This window comes from Bos grunniens, chromosome 1 (assembly GCF_055505025.1).
Source record: "Bos grunniens cultivar Pamir isolate PY7600 chromosome 1, Bosgru_T2T1.0, whole genome shotgun sequence".
NCBI classification, from domain to species: domain Eukaryota; kingdom Metazoa; phylum Chordata; class Mammalia; order Artiodactyla; family Bovidae; genus Bos; species Bos grunniens.
Genome location: NC_141165.1, coordinates 121,862,965 through 121,883,687, shown reverse-complemented (window position 1 = coordinate 121,883,687; position 20,723 = coordinate 121,862,965).

Here is a 20,723-nt window from a genome sequence, read left to right as displayed (position 1 = left end):
TCTCCAATCTTCTAGTTCTTTTATTTTGAAGCGCCTAATCAGGAATCTGTGTGTACCCTCATATTGTCCCACTTATGCTTCAGTTGAAGTGATAACTAGGTTTGCCCTTGTAGCTCTACCCATTAGGAAGATATTTTACTCTTCATGGTCTTTCACAGATGACCTCGAATATGGCTAGATTCAATGCCTACTTATTTTAACTTTGGAACTATGTAAAATTCAACTTGTCTATAAATCAATTTTGGTCTTTTCACTCTTCTTCAGCTAATAGAGTTTTCATAGGACCTGTGCCCTCAGTGTGAACAAGGTAATGAGTTTCAGAGTATACTGTGCAGGACCAGCAATCAATTATCTTTCCTACAACCAAAGATCTGACAGTTACCCCCCAAAAATTGATAGTCAGAAAAATAACTGAGATAAACATTTAGATTCTGCAAGACAAAATGTGTATAATGGATGATGAGATGGGTAATTTCAAGATCTTTTGGAAACTATATTTTAAAAAAACTAAATGGATATCAGAACTGAAAAGTTACACTTCTAAAATAAAAATTTAATTATACTCTTTTTATAGCATATTAATACAACACTACAGATCCTGAAAAAGGATCTGTAGTCTTAAAGATATGTCAATTAATTTCACTATATCAAAGCACTGTGAGGAATATTTTGAAGAAAAAAAAATTGTCTAAAAATTTTCCAAATTTGTTTACAGAAAGTAACCTACAAATTCAGGAAGCCCAGTCAACTACAGATAGGATAAATATAAATAAAACCATAGTAGGCCCATCCATCCAACTGCAGAAATCCAGAGGTAAAGAAATGAATATTAAAAACAGCTAGATACGGTAAACAACAATATAAGAATGGCAACTGACTTCATATCAGAAATAGCTGAGGTTAGAAAATAATGACATGGCTCCTTTAAAATGCCCAATGAAAAAGTAAAGTACCTTCCAACCTAAAAATTCTATCCGTCATGAAAATATATTGGAAAATATCTTAGAAGGTAAAGTAAAAACATTTTCAGATAAATAAAGCTGGGAGATTTTATTACCAGTAGATAAGCTTATTTAGGTTGAAGAAAATGAAACCAGATGGAAACTCAGATTTATAAGAAAGCAGAAAGTGTTAGTCCCTTAGTCATGTCCAACTCTTTGTGACTCCATGAACTGTAGTCTTCCAGGCTCTTGTCTGTGGAATTTTCCAAGCAAGAATATTGGAGTGAGGATCCATTCCCTTCTCTCCAGGGGATCTTCCCAATCCTGGTGTTGAACCTTGGTCTTGTGTATTGCAGGCAGATTCTTTACCATCAGAACTACCAGGGAAGCCCAGAGTCCTTGAAATGTGAAATAAATGGATAAAATAAAATCTTTCTTTTTAAATCAATCTATAATTATTGATTATAATCAATAATACTGCATTTTATACTTTAAAAGGCAGTTGATTTCTCAAAGAAAAGTTACAGAAAAGTTTACAACATCTCTAACATAAATGGAAGAAAAATAAATTATAGCAAGAGCACAAAAAATAGGAAGTTTAAATATAGTTATATTTTTGTAAGTGTAGTATATTATGCATGAAATAGTATAATACTAATTTGAAATATAATAAATTATTTTAAAGATGCATATTGGAATTCCTAGAGATATTTAGCTAAAAGTAAGAAGGCTTAAAGAATTAATGCAGGAGATAAGATATAATACTAAAATATTTGATCATTTCAGAAGAATGGAAAGGAGTAACAAAGGGAAACAAAAGGCACAGGTGAAAAACAAACATCAAAAAGGTAATTGGATCAAAAAATCCAATCAGAGGCTTCCCTACCAGGGAAGAATCTGACTGCCAATGCAAGAGACATGGATCCGATCACTGATCCCGGAAGATCCCACGTGTAGCAGAGCAACTAAGCCCACAACTATTGAGCCTGTGCTCTAGAGCCTGGAAGCCTCAACTATTGAAGCCCATGTGCCCTAGGGCCCATACTCAGCAACAAGAGAAGCCACCTCAATGAGAAGCCCGCACACCACAACTAGAGCATAGCCCCTACCTGCTACAATTAGAGAAAAGCCTGTGCAGCAACAAAGACCCAGCATGGCCAAAAATAAATAAATAAAAAAATTTAAAAATCTAATCAAAAGGTAGAAACTGTCAGGCTGGATTAAAAAGAAAGCTACAACTCTATGCTGTTTACAAGGGATACTGTATACACTAAGACCCAGGTTTTGTTTTCTTTCATTTTGTTTTGTCTTCTCTTATCTTGTATTGTATACTTATAAAGTAGCCAGCACTCATTTTTAAAAAATCAAATAACATATAAGTGTATAGAGTAAACTTGGAGACAGAAATGGCAACGTACTCCGGTATTCTATTTTTAAATGGAAAATTGATGAAAAAATCTCTGAGCCTGGAGGGCTACAGTCTGTGGGGTCACAAAGAGTAGAACTCAACTTAGAGACTAAACAGCAGCATATAAAGTAAAAAGGAAAGTTCTCCTACCTATTTGCCTTGGCTGCAGGTGACCCTGGGCAAGATTCCTGATGTATTTTTACTTGTGCAAATGTGTGTTTTGAAGATATATTGTGTACAAGATATATCAGGAAAACATTAAACATAATAAAGCTTATATAAGTTATGTTACTATCAGACCCAGTAGAGTTCAAAAAAGATCATTACTAGAAATAAAGAGGGCCCTTTCATACTGATAAAGTGGCACAGCATAGTGATTATAATCAATAATACTGTATTATATATTTTAAGCTTTTTAAGAAAGTGGATTTTAAATGTTCTTATCACAAAGAAAGAAATGATAATTATGTAAGGTGACAGAGATGCTAGTAAAGCTATCATGGTATTTCTACTGCAATATATAAATATATCAAACCAACATGTTGTACACCTTAAGTCTATACAATGTTATATGTAAACTATACATCAATTAAAAATCAATTAATCAAGAAGTTATTAGAATCCTAAACATACATACACCTGATAACCAATAAATATACAAATTTAGTTGAAGATTTTAACACCTCTGTTTCAGTAATTGATAGTACAGGCAGTAAGGATATACTAGTCAGGATGTGGAAGATTGGTACAAATGTAACCAAGCAGGACCCTTTGGGACCTTCCTAGAGGAAAACCCCTGACCATGTCTTCCACCTGCCTCTTGTCTGTAGAGAAACTTTAGCCTCCTAGAACTTCCCCAAGTCCCAACAAGTAAATTTAATTAGAAAATTGAGAAAAAAACAGAAAGAAAGGAAATTGTCAAACAAGACAAAATTATAATCAAAGTCAATTAAACAAAATCAAGGGCTTTTAGTTTCTTCTCAAAGTCTGTAGACAATATTCTGAGCCATGTCCTTTGAACTGTTTTGCAGATATTGAAATCCCCACTGGGTGGAAGAAGTTAACTGTATACTGCATACAAGGAGGTAGACCCCAGACTGGTTGGAACCAGAGGGTTGATGAGATTGACTCCTGATTACCTTACCACCAAACAATCAGAAGAACATCCATGAGCTGATCACACACCCCACAATTCCCTTCCCTCACTGTGTCTTTCTTTTCAGAAAGTTTGAGCCTTTTAAGCACTAGCCACCTGGATGCCTTGCTGAGTGTCCTGAAATAAATGCTGCACTTTCATCAGTAGACTGGCTTTACTGCACATAGGTAAGCAGATCCAAGTTTTGTTGGATATCACAACCTCTCAAACAACTTAACCTGACATTTATAGTCCATGACACCAAACCAGTTGATTACTTGAATATCTTGGGGCTAGATGCATTCTGAGATCCAGAATTATTTGCATTTTTACAAAGACTACTTAGTACACATGATATTCAGTTTTCATTACCCCTTACTCATTATCATCCAAAAAGAAAACTCTGTAAACTCAACATTTGGTAATCTTGCAGCCAAAGTTATTTTGTTAGCAGAATTTGACTTGACATGAGGCATGAATTATGCCTTAGATTCCTCTTAGCCATAGGTGATGATGCAATTCACTGATGCTGTATCTTACAGTTTTGTAATTGATGACACCATGAAGAGTTTGAAATAGCTAAGATACCTCTGTAGGTAACAGAGAAATTGAAAATGAGGCATATGCCAATAGTTAGAGGCTAGAAAGAAAGGACATTGCGGAAACTTCAAAACAAGCATGCAGCTGAAGACTGTAAAGCATTTCTTGATACTGTTAAAAAGACTACATTAAATCTTATTAGTTTACCAAATATGCGTCAGGGAAAGTGCAATTAAGCCAGAGACAGCTCAGCATCGGAGAAATGCTGAACATTAACAATGATGTGCCTATTATGCATTCCTTCAAGGGAAAATTATAGGATGGAATATTGCTGAAATAGTTTTAAATATAGTGAAGCAGGTGGATAATTGAGAAGATGATGCTGACTTTGTGAAAAAAAATTTCTCTGGATGATATGGTGAAACTGTGTTATCAGTTAATTGCTGGCCTTGAGCAAAACACAAGAGGTCAGAGCAGTTGACACAATTAAAGAAAAGCTGCTTGGAAACATACCCATGTTAATAGCCCAGACGACATTGAAAAAAGGTTCTAAAAAGTTATAGTCCTTGAAAATATGCTATGAAAGAAGCCAATCACAAAAGACCACATACTATATTATCCCATTCATAGGAAAATCAAGACTAGAGAAATCTACACAGACAAAGTAAATTTATGGTTGTTTAGGGTTTAGGGTTTAGGTGAGATGGGGATTTAGGGGTGATAGCTAACGTGTTCAAAGTTTCTTCCTGACATGATGAAAATGTTATAAAATGGACTGTGATGATGATTGTATCTATCTGTGAATATATAAAAATTCACATTGAATTATACATTTTATTTTTATTTTTAAAATTTATTTATTTTTAATTGAAGGACAATTCCTTTACAGTATTGTGTTGGTTTCTTCCAGACAGTAGCATGAATCAGTCACGTGTATACATATACCCCTCCTTCTTGAACCTCCCGCCCATCTTCCACCCCATCCCAGCCCTCTAGGTTGTGATAGTGTGCCAGTTGAAGCTCCCTGAGTCATACAGCAAATGCCCACAGGCTATCTATTTTACATATGGTAGTTTATGTTTCCCAGAGAAGGCAATGGCATCCCACTCCAGTACTCTTGCCTGGAAAATCCCGTGGACGGAGGAGCCTGATGGGCTGCAGTCCATGAGGTTGCTAAGAGTTGGACACGACTGAGTGACTTCACTTTCAACTTTCACTTTCATGCATTGGAGAAGGAAATGGCAACCTACTCCAGTGTTCTGGCCTGGAGAATTCCAGGGACGGGGAAGCCTGGTGGGCTGCCGTCTCTGGGGTCGCACAGAGTCGGACACGACTGAAGAGACAGCAGCAGCAACAGCAGCAGTGTATGTTTCCATGCTACTCTCACCATTCAATTTTGAATAAGTGAATTGTGCATTTGTGAATATCTCAACAAAACTGTTTTGTTTTTTTTAAAGGCTAAGTCATAGTTCATCTTTGAAGGATTGCTTTTTTGACATCTATTCAGAGGTCCAGATCCCACATAATGATAACAAAAGTAGTACACATTTTTCTGAGATTCTCAAACTAGCAGATTTAATGGTCATTTCTTACATGTATAGGTGCAACAATTTAGCTGAGCTTAAAATTGTATATGCTTGAAGTTTGATTCTATTTTAAAAAGGCAATATAAAATCATTTACACCATTAACTAATTTACCATTAATTTATACAGTAATAAAAATTACTATATAAATAAACTGAGATACTATATAAACTATATAAATTATTTTTTACTATATAAATAAATATACTATACTATATAAATAAACTGAGATACTATTAATAGTCTTTAATTATTCCACTTAGAGTGAATATCCATACATTTGCTTCAGCAATTAAGACAATGATTGTAGAGTGCCTCTCCAGACTGTGGGGTTTATATAATAAACTGTATACAAGCATATAACCCTTATAAGATTCTGAGTTTTGAAAGGATAGCTGGCTCCAGATTGTATAAGATGTTATTTTTGTGTTTGTTGTTTAGCTATAGGCCTGTGTGATACAACATTCCCATAGAGTTCTAGAACAGAAGCCTCTAACAAGTAGCTCTGTTGCAGGAAGGAGGACCCCTCCCAGGGCCCAAAACTGGGCTCTTGTCTAGCACTCAGAAATGAATTGTCTTAGGAGACACATGTGCTGACAAAGCAAGAGATTTTATTGGGAAAGGGCACCCGGGTGGAGAGCCCTGGGTAAGGGAACCCAGGAGAACTGCTCTGCCACCTGGCTCGCAGTCTCGGGTTTTATGGTGATAGGATTAGTTTCCGGGTGGTCTTTGGCCAATCATTCTAATTCAGAGTCTTTCCTGGTGGCTGACACTTCGCTCAGCCAAGATGGATGCTAGCGAGAGGGATTCTGGAAAGTGGACGGACACGAGGTGTCTCCTTTTCGGAACTCTTGCGGTTGGTGTTGGCTTATTAGTTCCATATTCCTTATCAGGATCTCCTGTCATAAAACAACTCATGCAAATGGTTACTATGGTGCCTGGCCAGGGTGGGTGGTTTCAATCAGTGTTTTTCCCCTAATAGTTCTATAAATAACTTCAGGTCATATTTTGCCAACAAATGAGTTTTTACCAAATTATTTTTAAATGTTTTTTAGAACTTTTACATTTCAGAAATGCAGATAAAAGAATTATTGACTGCTGCTTAGAACAGAGTGGTGGTGGTGGTTCTGCCGTTGCTAAGTCGTGTCTGATGTTTTGCAGCACACAGGCTCCTCTGTTCTCCACTATTTCCCAGAGTTTGCTCAGATTCTGTCCATTGAGTCTGTGATGCTATCTAACTGTCTCATCACCTGCTGTCCCCTTCTTCTGCCCTCAATCTTTCCCAGCATCAGAGTCTTTCCTAATAAGTCGGCTCTTTGCATTAGGTGACCAAAGTGTTGGAGCTTCAACTTCACCATCAGTCTTTCCAATGAATAGTCAGAGTTGATTTCCTTTAAGATTGACTAGTTTGATCTCCTTATAGTCCAAGGGACTCTCAAGAGTCTTCTCCAGCACTACAGTTTGAAAGCATCAGTTCTTCAGTGTTCAGCCTTCTTTATGGTCCAACTCTTACTTCTGTACAAGAGTACTAGAAAAAAACACAGCTTTGACTATATGAACCTCTGTTGGCAAAGTGATGTTTCTGCTTTCTAATATGCTGTCTAGGTTTGTCAATCTTTCTTTCCAAGGAGCAAGTGTCTTTTAATTCCATGGCTGCAGTCACCATCCACAGTGATTTTGGAACCCATGTCAGTGCTTTCCAATAGATATCTCTATGTTTACTATTTTATATTTTTCTAGTCGCCATATTAAGAACAAAAGGAAAAACCAGTGAAATTTAATTTACTGATAATTTTATTTAACCCATCTTAACATGTAATCGATACAAAAGTTATTGAGACATTTTATATTCTTTTTTATCTTGTGTCTTTTAAATCTGATGTTCTTTTTTACCCTTACAGGGCAATCAATTTTTATTAGCCGTATTTCAAAATCTCAAGAGCCACATCTGGCTAGTAGCTGCCCTATTATTCACTGCTGCTACTGCTAAGTCACTACAGTCGTGTCCGACTCTGTGCGACCCTATAGACGGCAGCCCACCAGGCTCCCCCTTCCTGGGATTCTCCAGGCAAGAACACTGGAGTGGGTTGCCATTTTCTTCTCCAATGCATGAAAGTGAAAAGTGAAAGGGAAATCGCTCAGTCTGTCTGACTCTTAGCGACCCCATGGACTGCAGCCTACCAGGCTCCTCTGTCCATGGGATTTTCCAGGCAAGAGTACTGGAGTGGGGTGCCATTGCCTTCTCCGTTATTCACTGCAGGTCTATGTAACTAGAGGTATATGTAGTGTAGCATGGTGTCTGCATTGTTGAAAAACCTCAAGTTCTACAGAATTGCACACTAAAAATAACAGGGCTAATAGAAAAATATAAGGATGGAAACTGCCACTCAACTTTGGTAAAGTAAACCATAATAAGTCAGTAATGTGAATCTGGAAAAATAGCATGAAATGTTTGGATCGGCAGCTCAGATTACAGAATGACTTTTGAAATTTTAAATGGTGATCTGGCAATATTTTATGTAGAGTAGAGTGAGTTGCCAAGACAGTATGGATGGAAGTATGCTGTTATCTGTAGGCATTGTTTTTTTGTGTTTGTTTGTTTGGAGTGGAGGTATATATGCACACATTCCCAGTTTTTATTTGCATTTTCCTAAGGATTAGTGATGTTGGGCAGCTTTTCATGTACCTGTTGGCCAGCCAGTTGTATGTCTTCTTTGACAAAAGTGTAGTTAGGATCTTTACCTGTTTTTAGATTGGATTATTTGGTTTCTGCTATTGAGTTATGTCGGAGTAGGCGATGGCACCCCACTCCAGTACTCTTGCCTGGAAAATCCCATGGACGGAGGAGCCCGGTAGGCTGCAGTCCATGGGGTCGCTCAGAGTCGGACAGGACTGAGCGACTTCACTTTCACTTTTCACCTTCATGCATTGGAGACGGAAATGGCAACCCACTCCAGTGTTCTTGCCTGGAGAATCCCAGGGACGGGGAGCCTGGTGGGCTGCCATCTATGGGGTCGAAAAGAGTCGGACAGGACTGAAGCAACTTAGCAGCAGCATTGAGTTATGTGAGTTTCTTGTGTGTTTTGGATATTAACTTCATGTCAGATAGGCGATTTGCAAATATTTTCTCCTATTTCATAGGTTGTCTTTTTCATTTTGTTGATTACTTTTTTTGTTGTACAGAATCTTTCAAGCTTGATGTACTAACACTTGTTTGTTTTTGCTTTCTATTAGTTTATTCTGTGGCTATCCTAAAATACTTCAAAATATTATGTATTTGTAATATTTCATTTCAGTTTCTACTTTTTAAATGTTGCTTTGACACCAATAAATTATGTTCTTCATGTAAACATTTTAAAAGTAGTGCACTAAAATTTTTTATATTTTTCCCCAGAAAGGCCTTGGGAATTGTTTATTTATAGGGTAATTTCTATATTAATATTTTAAGTAGCATCTTTATTTTCATATCTCTAGTTATACTATTCAAATGTTGGAGTTTTTGTATTTTGGCTGTGCCTCAGGATTCAGGATTTTGGTTTCCCAACCTGGGATGAACCTGTGAGCCCTGCAGTGGAAGCCTGGAGTCTTAACCCCTGGGCCACCAGGGAAGTCCTGGAGGTGTTATTTTAATTTGCATAAGTTTATCTTTTGTTTTGTAATCTTAGTTATCTTTTTTAGTTACAGTTGCTTGATTTGTTTCCTTTTTTTGGTTTCTGGGTTTAATAATACTGCCTTTATAGCCTGTAAATAATACTTACTTACTTGACTCTCCTGTACAGCACATGAATAATTAAATATGTACATATTTAGTAAAGAAAAACCCTTTAACAATAAAAAGCTCAGTTTTCTGATTTAACTAAAGGTAAGATTATTTCTTGATAACTTTGAGTAGATAAGGTTAAAGTAGGTTTGGTTACCCATTAAGTTTCAATCTAACTCTATATTACAATGGTGTGCATTTTCACAAACAAAAATAACTCTGACACTCAATTATGAAATAATTTCCCAAAATCATTATTCTGTTAAACTCTTTGGAAACATGAACCACAGAACCTAGCACCTTTACTATTAAATAACCTTGGTGAAAAAGACCTGAGCTAGAGAGAGAAATTTGGGCATCATCAGCTTACAAATAGTATTTAAAACAATGACACTGAATTGGGTCACTGAGCATGCACTGAAATAAACAAAAGATTTGAGGACAAAGCCCTTTGGCAGAGGGCCTTCAGAGACCTGGGAAAGGAGATTCAATTCCCCAAGGGGAATAGGGGAGCTGAGGAAAAGCATCAGGGTAGGAATAAGACCAGAGGAATGGGGAGTCCTAGAACCAAGTGAAAATGTGGGAGTGACCAGGCATCAAATAGTGTTGAAAGATCATTAAAAGATGAGGACTGAAAACGGACCACTGAATTTTTTAACATTTAGGTCATTGTTAATAAAAACAATTTTAATGCATCAATGGGGACAATGCTTGATTGGAGTGGCTCAAGAGATCCCAGAAAGAGAGTTATCAGAGAAAGCCAGTACAGATAATTTTTTCTAGGAGCTTTGCTTAAAGTAGTGTAATTCAGAAAAGAGAATACGCTGGGAGCTAAGATCCTAGATTTAAACCCTGCCTCCCCTACTGGCTAGCAGTGTGATGTTGTGTAACTTTTTCATCCTCTCTCAGCCTTGATTTTCTCATCTGTAAAATATTTTTTTTTCTCATTTAATTATTGAGAAACCAAATGAATTTTAAAACCTTAAGTACATAAAGCTCTTACAGCTGTGTCTGACACACAGTTAATGCTATGTAGTTTTCAACTACTATTACTATTTGCTGCTGCTGCCGCTGCTAAGTTGCTTCAGTCGTGTCCGACTCTGTGTGACCCGAGAGATGGCAGCCCACCAGGCTCCCCCGTCCCTGGGATTCTCCAGGCAAGAACACTGGAGTGGGTTGCCATTTCCTTCTCCAATGCATGAAAGTGAGAAGTGAAAGTGAAGTCGATCAGTCAGTCGTGTCCAACTCTTTGTGACCCCATGGACTGCAGCCCACCAGGCTCCTCCGTCCATGGGATTTGCCAGGCAAGAGTACTGGAGTGGGGTGCCATTTTCTTCTCCATATACTATTTGAGAAGCAGAGAAAGGGAACAGGAGCTGAAGGAGGATGTGGGTAATAGGAAAGGGTATGTAAAAATTCATTTGAATACTGAGGGGAATGGTTGTGTAGGAAAGAAAAACTGATGATGCAGCAGAGAAGAAAGAGCTGCTAGAGGAATGTCCTTGAGTGGCCTGGAAAGAATAGTATCTAGTATCTAAGTAATGTTTAGTTTATTTGTAATACAGAGATTTTATCCAATCCAGTATACCAGGGATGGGGGGAAGCAAAATACATGGGGACACTGGATGTAGGTGACTGCTTGAATGGCAGGAACCTGTGTATTTCCTCTTCTGATTGCTTCTGTTTTCTCAGTGAGACAGGAAGCAAAGTCATTACCTGAGCATGGCGGAAGTGCTGGATACTTTTCTTCATGTTTATATCACTCTGATTACTGTGCTTCAGAACTAATTAAAGTTTATCAATAGTTAAAAGTACATTTCCTCCTCCACCCAAACAATGAAATTTTGATTTATAAAAGAAATAGAAAATTCCTCCTTGCTTCTTTGTAGTCTCAGCTGGGTGGTGAGTCAGAACCAATTAATAAGTGGAAAAGGAAAAAATAAAAATCCACAAATTGTGCCAGTGATTGATTTTGCCACCTCAGCACGTGTCTCTTACTTCCTTCAGCTGTTCAGCTACTGATTATGTTCATGATGCATTTCCTTTTTCATAAAAGCCTCTTTTTTTTCCCCCTCTGTGTTGCTTTATTTTGGCTCATCTTTTCTTCCCTCTAAAATTCAGACTGAACACAAATATCTGTTCAATTATTCTAAACACATATAAAAATATAAAAGGAAATAGGCAAATTGAGAAATCTTAGTTTTTGGTTTGGGGATTACATTAGGTTGGAATCCATTTGAACTAATACAAAATTTTTCCTTTTATAGAAAAATCAATGAGGAAAAAAAAATCCTTGTCAATAGATGACACTACCCTATGTATGTTAACACATTCTTGCCTAGAAAAGTATTAACACCACAAGTGTTAGTTTCTGCAAAAAACCCTAGTCAATAATGTGTTAACTGCAGATAGTTTTGTGATCATTTTGGAGGGTGTGATTATATTTAGTTTTTCTTTCTTAAAATTTCATCTTTTCAACTTTATACATTGGTATAAATATTGTGAGTAGTTTCTACACATTGATCTACAAATATTTTTATTTTAATATAAAATCTACTGAAAATTTTTATATACTTGAAAATCATTAATAGAAATATAGGACTTCCCTGGTGGCTCAGACGGTAAAGCCTCTTGCTTACAATGCGGGAGACCTGGGTTAGATCCCTGGGTCGGGAAGATCCTCTGGAGAAGGAAATGGCAACCCACTCCAGTACTCTTGCCTGGAAAATCCATGGACAGAGGAGCCTGGTGGGCTACAGTCCACGGGGTCACAAAGAGTCAGACACAACAAAGCAAAATTAGGTGAAATCACAGTAGTTCATACTACTTTACTACGTTTTATATTGTTAAGGAAATGAGAAATTTAAAACATTAAAAACTGGAAGGAGACAAAGAAACTAAACTGAGTAAGAAAGAACAAAGATCACTTTTAGACTACTGCCTTTGAGGATAGTAAGTGAGACAATGTACTGGATAACATGTAAAATCTAGTTGGAGGAAAAATTTTTTTTTTTTCCTATCTTTAGCTCAGCAGTGTTCCTTACTTTTAGAAAAAATTTCCAGAGGAAGCAGTCATGTCACAGTATGCCAATGCCCTCAGTCCATAGGAGATTGAAACAATAAGATTGACTGGGGACAGTGTACCCTTTCCTTGGGAATATTAGGCTGGAAACTCAATCAAATTTTGTGTAACTGGAATCATAAGATTTAAAGTTCCAGAGATTTTCAGAGCCAAATTTGTACCATGTAGATTAGAGCAGAGTGAGGGCAGAAGGAGACAATCTAAAGGGGAAAAGATATTCAGAAAGCATCAGGATAAGATAAATTGACATTTGGAAAGATTTCTTTTTTTTTTTAATTTAATTTAATTTTTTTTTTATTTTTTAACTTTACAATATTGTATTGATTTTGCCATATATCAACATGAATCTGCCACAGGTACACACGTGTTCCCCATCCTGAACCCTCCTCCCTCCTCCCTCCCTATACCATCCCTCTGGGTCGTCCCAGTGCACCAGCCCCAAGCATCCAGTATCGTGCATCGAACCTGGACTGGTGACTCGTTTCATATATGGTATTATATGTGTTTCAGTGCCATTCTCCCAAATCATTCCATCCTCTCCCTCTCCCACAGAGTCTAAAAGACTGTTCTATACATCAGTGTCTCTTCTGCTGCCTTGTATACAAGGTTATTGTTACCATCTTTCTAAATTGCACATATATGCGTTAGTATAATTGCACTTATCTCACACGCTAGGAAAGTAATGCTCAAAATTCTCCAAGCCAAGCTTCAGCAATGTGTGAACCGTGAACTTCCTGATGTTCAAGCTGGTTTTAGAAAAGGCAGAGGAACCAGAGATCAAATTGCCAACATCCGCTGGATCATGAAAAAAGCCAGAGAGTTCCAGAAAAACATCTATTTCTGCTATATTGACTATACCAAAGCCTTTGACTGTGTGGATCACAATAAACTGTGGACAATTCTGAAAGAGATGGAAATACCAGACCACCTGATCTGCCTCTTGAGAAATTTGTATGCAGGTCAGGAAGTAACAGTTAGAACTGGACATGGAACAACAGACTGGTTCCAAATAGGAAAAGGAGTTCGTCAAGGCTGTATATTGTCACCCTGTTTATTTAACTTATATGCAGAGTACATCATGAGAAATGCTGGACTGGAAGAAACACAAGCTGGAATCAAGATTGCCGGGAGAAATATCAATAACCTCAGATACTCAGATGATACCACCCTTATGGCAGAAAGTGAAGAGGAACTCAAAAGCCTCTTGATGAAAGTGAAAGAGGAGAGTGAAAAAGTTGGCTTAAAGCTCAATATTCAGAAAACAAAGATCATGGCATCTGGTTGCATCACTTCATGGGAAATAGTTGGGGAAACAGTGGAAACAGTGTCAGACTTTATCTTTTTGGGCTCCAAAATCACTGCAGATGGTGATTGCAGCCATGAAATTAAAAGGCGCTTACTCCTTGGAAGGAAAGTTATGACCAACCTAGATAGCATATTCAAAAACAGAGACATTACTTAGCCAACACAGGTCCATCTAGTCAAGGCTATGGTTTTTCCTGTGGTCATGTATGGATGTGAGAGTTGGACTGTGAATAAGGCTGAGTGCCAAAGAATTGATGCTTTTGAACTGTGGTGTTGGAGAAGAGTCTTGAGAGTCCCTTGGACTGAAGGAGATCCAACCAGTCCATTCTGAAGGAGATCAGCCCTGGGATTTCTTTGGAAGGAATGACGCTAAAGCTGAAATTCCAGTACTTCGGCCACCTCATGTGAAGAGTTGACTCACTGGAAAAGACTCTGATGCTGGGAGGGATTGGGGGCAGGAGGAGAAAGGGACGACAGAGGATGAGATGGCTGGATGTCATCACTGACTCGATGGACATGAATCTGAGTGAACTCCGGGAGTTGGTGATGGACAGGGAGGCCTGCTGCGATTCATGGGGTCACAAAGAGTCAGACACGACTGAGCGACTGATCTGATCTGATCTGATACTGCGTTGGTGTTTTTCTTTCTGGCTTACTTCGCTCTGTATAATAGACTCCAGTTTCTCCACCTCATTAGAACTGATTCAAATGTATTCTTTTTAATGGCTGAGTAATACTCCATTGTGTATATGTACCACAACTTTCTTATCCATTCATCTGCTGAAAGAGACACACGTACCCCAATGTTCATCACAGCATTGTTTATAATAGCCAGGACATGAAAAGATTTCTTTGTGGAAGCGTTTAGCAGTCTTAATTCCAGTTATTCCTAAAGTCCAGGCACATTTCTTCCCTTGGGCATTATGAAGTGCTTTCTAATAAAATATCCATCCTCAAGGAGATAAAAATGAGCCAAGAAAATAGAAATATAATTTTAATCTAAGTGATTTGGCAACTAGTAAGCAAATATTTTGTTGTGCTTAGCCTGAGGAAATTAGGAAAGGTTGGATAGAGGCACAGCATTCACTGAATGTTCCCAATTAGAGTTTCAATCAATTAAGAACAATCAAGAAATTATGACGTGATCCCTTTTCTTAAGGTTCTAACAATTTCATTGGTAGAAAATTGAAACTTAATAACATAATTAAACAAATGTCCATTTATGATTACATCTGAGGTTCAGACTAATAATAATTTAGAGAAGAAACAGTTGGCTATGACTTAACAGAATTAGGGAATCCCCAAGGAAGATGTGGACCTACAAAACACCTTGAAGGACTTTAAGAATTCAGTTCATTCATCCAGACCATTTTCTGATTAATCACTACTATACCATAGGTGGTTAATAATATTAATGATATAATAATGAACAAATTAAGGATCTTACTCTGGGAAAGCTTTTAGTATACTGCTGCTGCTAAGTCACTTCAGTCGTGTCCAACTCTGTGTGACCCGGTAGACGGCAGCCCTCCAGGCTCCCCCGTCCCTGGGATTCTCCAGGCAAGAACACTGGAGTGGGTTGTCATTTCCTTCTCCAATGCATGAAAATGAAAAGTGAAAGTGAAGTCGCTTAGTCGTGTCCGACTCTTAGTGACCCCATGGACTGCAGCCCACCAGGCTCCTTGGTCCATGGGATTTTCCAGGCAAGAGTACTGGAGTGGGCTGCCATTTAGTATACTAGTAAAGATAAATCTGGAAACAAATTTAAAGCTTGAAAAAAAAAAATACATGATCAACTTTCAGGTTAAAGAAAGCTTCTGGGCTTCCCTGGTGGCCCAGGGAAAAAGAAGCTGCCTGACAATGCAGGAGACATGGGTTCGATCCCTGGTCCAGGAAGATTCCACATGCCACGGATCAAATAAACCTGGGCACCACAACTATTGAACCTGTGCTCTGGAGCCAGTGATAAGCAAATACTGAGCCCATGCACTCCAGAGTCTGTGTTCCACAATAAGAGGAGTCACTGCATTGAGAAGCCTACACACTCGAAGTACAGAGTAGCCACTGCTTGCTGCAGCTGGAGAAAAGCCTGCATGCAGCAATGAAGACCAAGCACAGCTGAAAAGAAAAAAATAAAATTTTAAAAGAAGAATGCTTCCTTTCATCAATATGTAAAGTAATCACAAACATACTTCTTTAATATAGACTCAAAATTATCTTTTGTATTCACAACCTCTCTTACATTTAGTTTCTGGCTATCACATTTAACTGTGAATGGCTAACATGGGACTCTTAACATTTCCACTGAATCTTTCTACAGCAACTTGCCACTTTGGTGGTATATTTTCTTTGTGTAAAAGCAAGTAAAAACTGGTTTTCTATGGCAAAGTTTCTTTTAAACACATCCAGAAGTGCTATTTGAGTTTGCAGGCATTCTCTCCAGCTATTTTATCTAAGAACTTGTCATTTTTAAGAAAAAAAAGATGTTTTTGTTTTTGGTTTGTTGCAAAGGTCCTGTTATCACAATATTTGTTGAATGGGCAGCTGCTCCAGATTGACTGATCAAATCCCCACTTACAGAATTTAGTTGGAGGAAGAGATGATTTCATGAGAATCAAAAACAGGGTTGAATTAGGGTCAGGACAGTGGAAATAGAATCATTCTAGAATTAAGACAATGCATCAATGTACGTATGATTGTCTGTGTTTTCTTCTCCCACATTGAGGTGCTGGCTTCCTCACTTTCTCATAGTTTCTTCTTCCTTTCAATGTAACACACTCATAACTTAAGCTAACTAATCAACCCTTATACACTAGGCTAACTCGTGAATTCTCATAACTTGAGGTAACTCATAAGTTGTCACAGAGTCTACTTCATGGATCCTGCATTCTTCTAGCTTTAGCTGCTGTTCCATCTGCCCAGATATTACTTTGAAAATGAGGATTTCATTTGCACCCTGGAGAAACTGTTCACTTCTATTTTAATTAACTATGGCTGGGAGAACTATGGACCTCCCTGGTGGCTCAGACAGTAAAGAACCTGCCTGCAATGCAGGAGACCTGGGTTTGATCCCTGGGTTGGGAAGATCCCCTGGAGGATGACATGGAAACCAACTCCAGTATTCTTAACTGGAGAATCCCATGGACAGAGGAGCCTGATAGGCTACAGTCCATGAGGTTGCAAAGAGTGGGGCACAAATGAGTGACTAAGCACAGCACAGGGAGAACTACGGCTGTCCAAGCCTCACCCATTAATATGGGCTTGGCTGGGGTGGGTACCACGATGTCTTACACACCATGGAGGTGTTACTTGGAGGAGAAAGTTTTAGTCCATCTTGTGATGATACATGTAGGTTGAATGAAAATAAAGTAAGGGAATTGTAAGCAGCTTTAAAATGAAAGAGCAGGTACTTAATCCTCAACTGAAATTTATAGAATAATTTACATGAAAATAACTTAAGATAAACAGTAAACATATATTTAAGCATATATTCAACAATTTCTCCTGTCTTCTCAGAATTTCTATTATTCATTTTATTTTTCCTTTCCTAGCCTCTGTTAATTAACACTATCTATGATTCTTACATGCAGGCCAACACTAAAATATAGCTTATAAAACAGTTTTATTTATTCATATTTTTTCCTTCTTTTTTTTTAACCAGAAATTTTACCCTTATAAAGTAGTAAGCTATTTTATTTTTCATTTGCTGAGTTAATAGAAATTATTCTAAAATATTATGTAAAGAAAACATTTAGTACAATCAGAATTAATGCTGAGTTTTTTCCTATAGTCAAATACTACAATTTATTATAATGCTGGTGAATCACCTTGGTATATAATACCATGGTTATAGAAAATTGGGTGGCAGAACGGAATTTTTCAGCTCAAGCAACAATATAATAATAAAATCTATGCTTTACTAATGTCCAAGTACTTTATTTTTAGGAATTCTGTGCAAGCAGAAAATACACAACACTTTTGACTTACTGACTGAAGAACTTATATACACCAACACTATACATGTATACCAGTTTGGAGCTGTGCTCCATCATAGATGTAGGGGCTATGATGGCAGTTAGCCTCATGGTAGTCCAAGCATTCTAGAAGAATTGAGATTCTGAGAGCATGGGTCAGAGTGATAACAATGCATTCAGATCCTCCTTGAACATGGCTTCCACATCACTACTGGAACTCTTCAATGGACTAGTCTTCCTCAGTATCCCTCTTAATACATCTCCAAATATTTTCCTGAAGATGTTTTAGTTACCTTCTACTAAAAGTCACCTTATGTTACCAGATACTAAAGACATTCTGTCACTTAAAAAAAATGCATTTAGCTGATAAAGTATTTTATCCAGTTCCATGAGTGTGGATCTTTCATGGATTTTCTTTTATTACTATTATTTACTTATATATTTATTTTGGCTGCTCTGGGTCTTTGTTGCTGTGCACGAGCTTTCCCTAGTTGCCGTGAGCGGGGATCACTCTCCAGTTGGGGTTTGGGGGCTTCTCAATAGAGTGGCTTCTCTTGCTGCACAGCACAGGCTATAAGGCATGCAGGCTTCAGCAGCTGTGGCACCCAGGCTTAGTTGTCTTGAAGTATGTGGAATTTTCCCTGACCAGGGATCAAACCCATGTCCTCTGCATTGGCAGATGGATTCTTAATCAGTGGACCACCAGGGAAATCCTTTCATGGATTTTCAGTCATGGACTTGATGAAGACAATGCTAAATGCCCATTGTTCTTAACAGCAATGCTACTACAATAAAACTTGTAATTTGTCTTCTGTCAAATCTCTCAATTTTGCGATTCCAAATCTGCACAAGAGATATTTTCTAACAAAATTTGTTAAATAACCTGAATTTTTTGTTTTGATTGAAGAGAATGTAAAGCATTTTCTCCTACTAGTGGTGGTAGTGGTTTAGTTACTAAGTCCTGTCCAACTCTTGCGACCCCATTGACTATAGCTCTCCAGGCTCCTCTGTCCATGGGATTTCCCAGGCAAGAACACTGGAGCAGGTTGCCATTTCCTTCTCCAGGGCATCTTCCCCAGCCAGGAATCAAATCCACATCTCTTGCATTTCAGGCAGATTCTTTACCACTGAGCAACCAAGGAAGCCCCACCTAATACCAAATACTAAGTGTATTATTGAAATATTAAAGCAAAGTTGTACTAATCTCTGATCAATGGAAATGACAGAAAGCCCTGAAATAAATCAAAGTATACTTATATAAACCAATCCATAATGTGGCAAAGTAAATGACATAGAAACTCATGTAACTATTTGGGAGAAAATATTAGATCCTTATCCTATTCATATAAAAATATTTTGAATTTAAGATTTAAATGTAAAAATAACATAATAAGAGTACTAAAGTAGAACCAAGCAGAACCCTGCAGGCTCTCCCCCAAGCACAAAACTGAGAAATTAATGATTAGGACAAAAGAGTCACAGACTCAGTGTCTGATAAACATTCCTGACTTGTTTTAAATATACTATAACAGCCACTAGAGGAAAAAATGATAACTATATGAAGACCACATTGTAGCCATGACATAAGCTGCTCCATCTTGAGCTGTGCTAAGTCAATGGCTAGTACAATTCTAAGAATGAGCCTCAAGAGAATGGGATTAACATTACTGATTGTAATCTATATCTTTGTGTGCATCAAAATAATTGTACCTTGTTCTGCCTATGTATGTAAAGTGGGAAGCTAAAATTGTCAGCAAAGAGATGCTATGTCAACCCGAGTTGACATACATCACTCTGGGAATATGACACCATAAAGAAGTTACAGAAGATAGAATTCATCCCTAATCCCCCAGAAGCAGAATGATGTTTGATGGTGGGGAAGTGAAAGAAGCTCTTTACCTTTTTCCTGTTTGCCTGTTTCTGTTCCCCTCTAACCTTAAAAGAGTCTAATTATAGGAATGAGATCACTAAGAAATGGACACTAACTTCTAGTGGAATAAGTCAGAAAGAGAAAGAGAAGCATTGTATGATATCCATTATATGTAGACAAAAAATGATACAAACGAACTTATTTACAAAACAGAAGCAGACTTACAGACTCAGAGAATGGATTTATGGTTACCAGAAGAGAAGCATGGGGGAAGGGATAGTTATGAAGTTTGGTATCAACATGTACACACTGCCATGTTTAAAAGTATAACCAACAAGGCCCTACTGTATAGCGCAAGGAACTCTGCTTAATGTTATGTGCCACCCTGAATGGGAGGGAAGTTTGAGGGAGAATGTATACGTGTTTACGTATTGCTGTGCACCTAAAACTATCACAACATTTTTCATTGGCTATAGTCTGTGTGTGAAAGTCACTCAGTCGTGTCCGACTCTTTGCGATCCCATGGACTAGTCCATGGAATTCTCCAGGCCAGAATACTGGAGTGGGTAACCTTTCCCTTCTGCAGCAGATCTTCCCAGCCCAGGGATCAAACTGAGGTTTCCCACATTGCAGGTGGATTCTTTACCAACTGCAGAGTTCTTGTGGCTCAGCTGGTAAAGAATTTGCCTTCAATGCAGGAGATCTGGGTTCCATCCCCAGGTCGGGAAGATCCCTGGAGAAGGAAACAGCAACCTGGGGAAGGAAGTGGCAACCTGGAGAAGGAAATGGCCACCCACTCCAGTATCCTTGCTTGGAGAATTCCAGGGACAGAGGAAGGGGACAGGCTGAAGTCTATGGAATCGCAAAGAGTCGGACATGACTGTGCGACTAACTTGTAATGTTTTCTTTACCAACTGAGCTATCAGGGAAGCCCAACTATACTCTAATATAATATAAAAAGTTAAAACAAAGAAAGAAGCTAACTCCTGACTTATGCTGTCCTGAATGTACATTGCTACTGCTAAGTCACTTCAGTCGTGTCCAACTCTGTCCAACCCCATAGATGGCAGCCTGCCAAGCTCCTCCATCCCTGGGATTCTCCAGGCAAAAACACTGGAGTGGG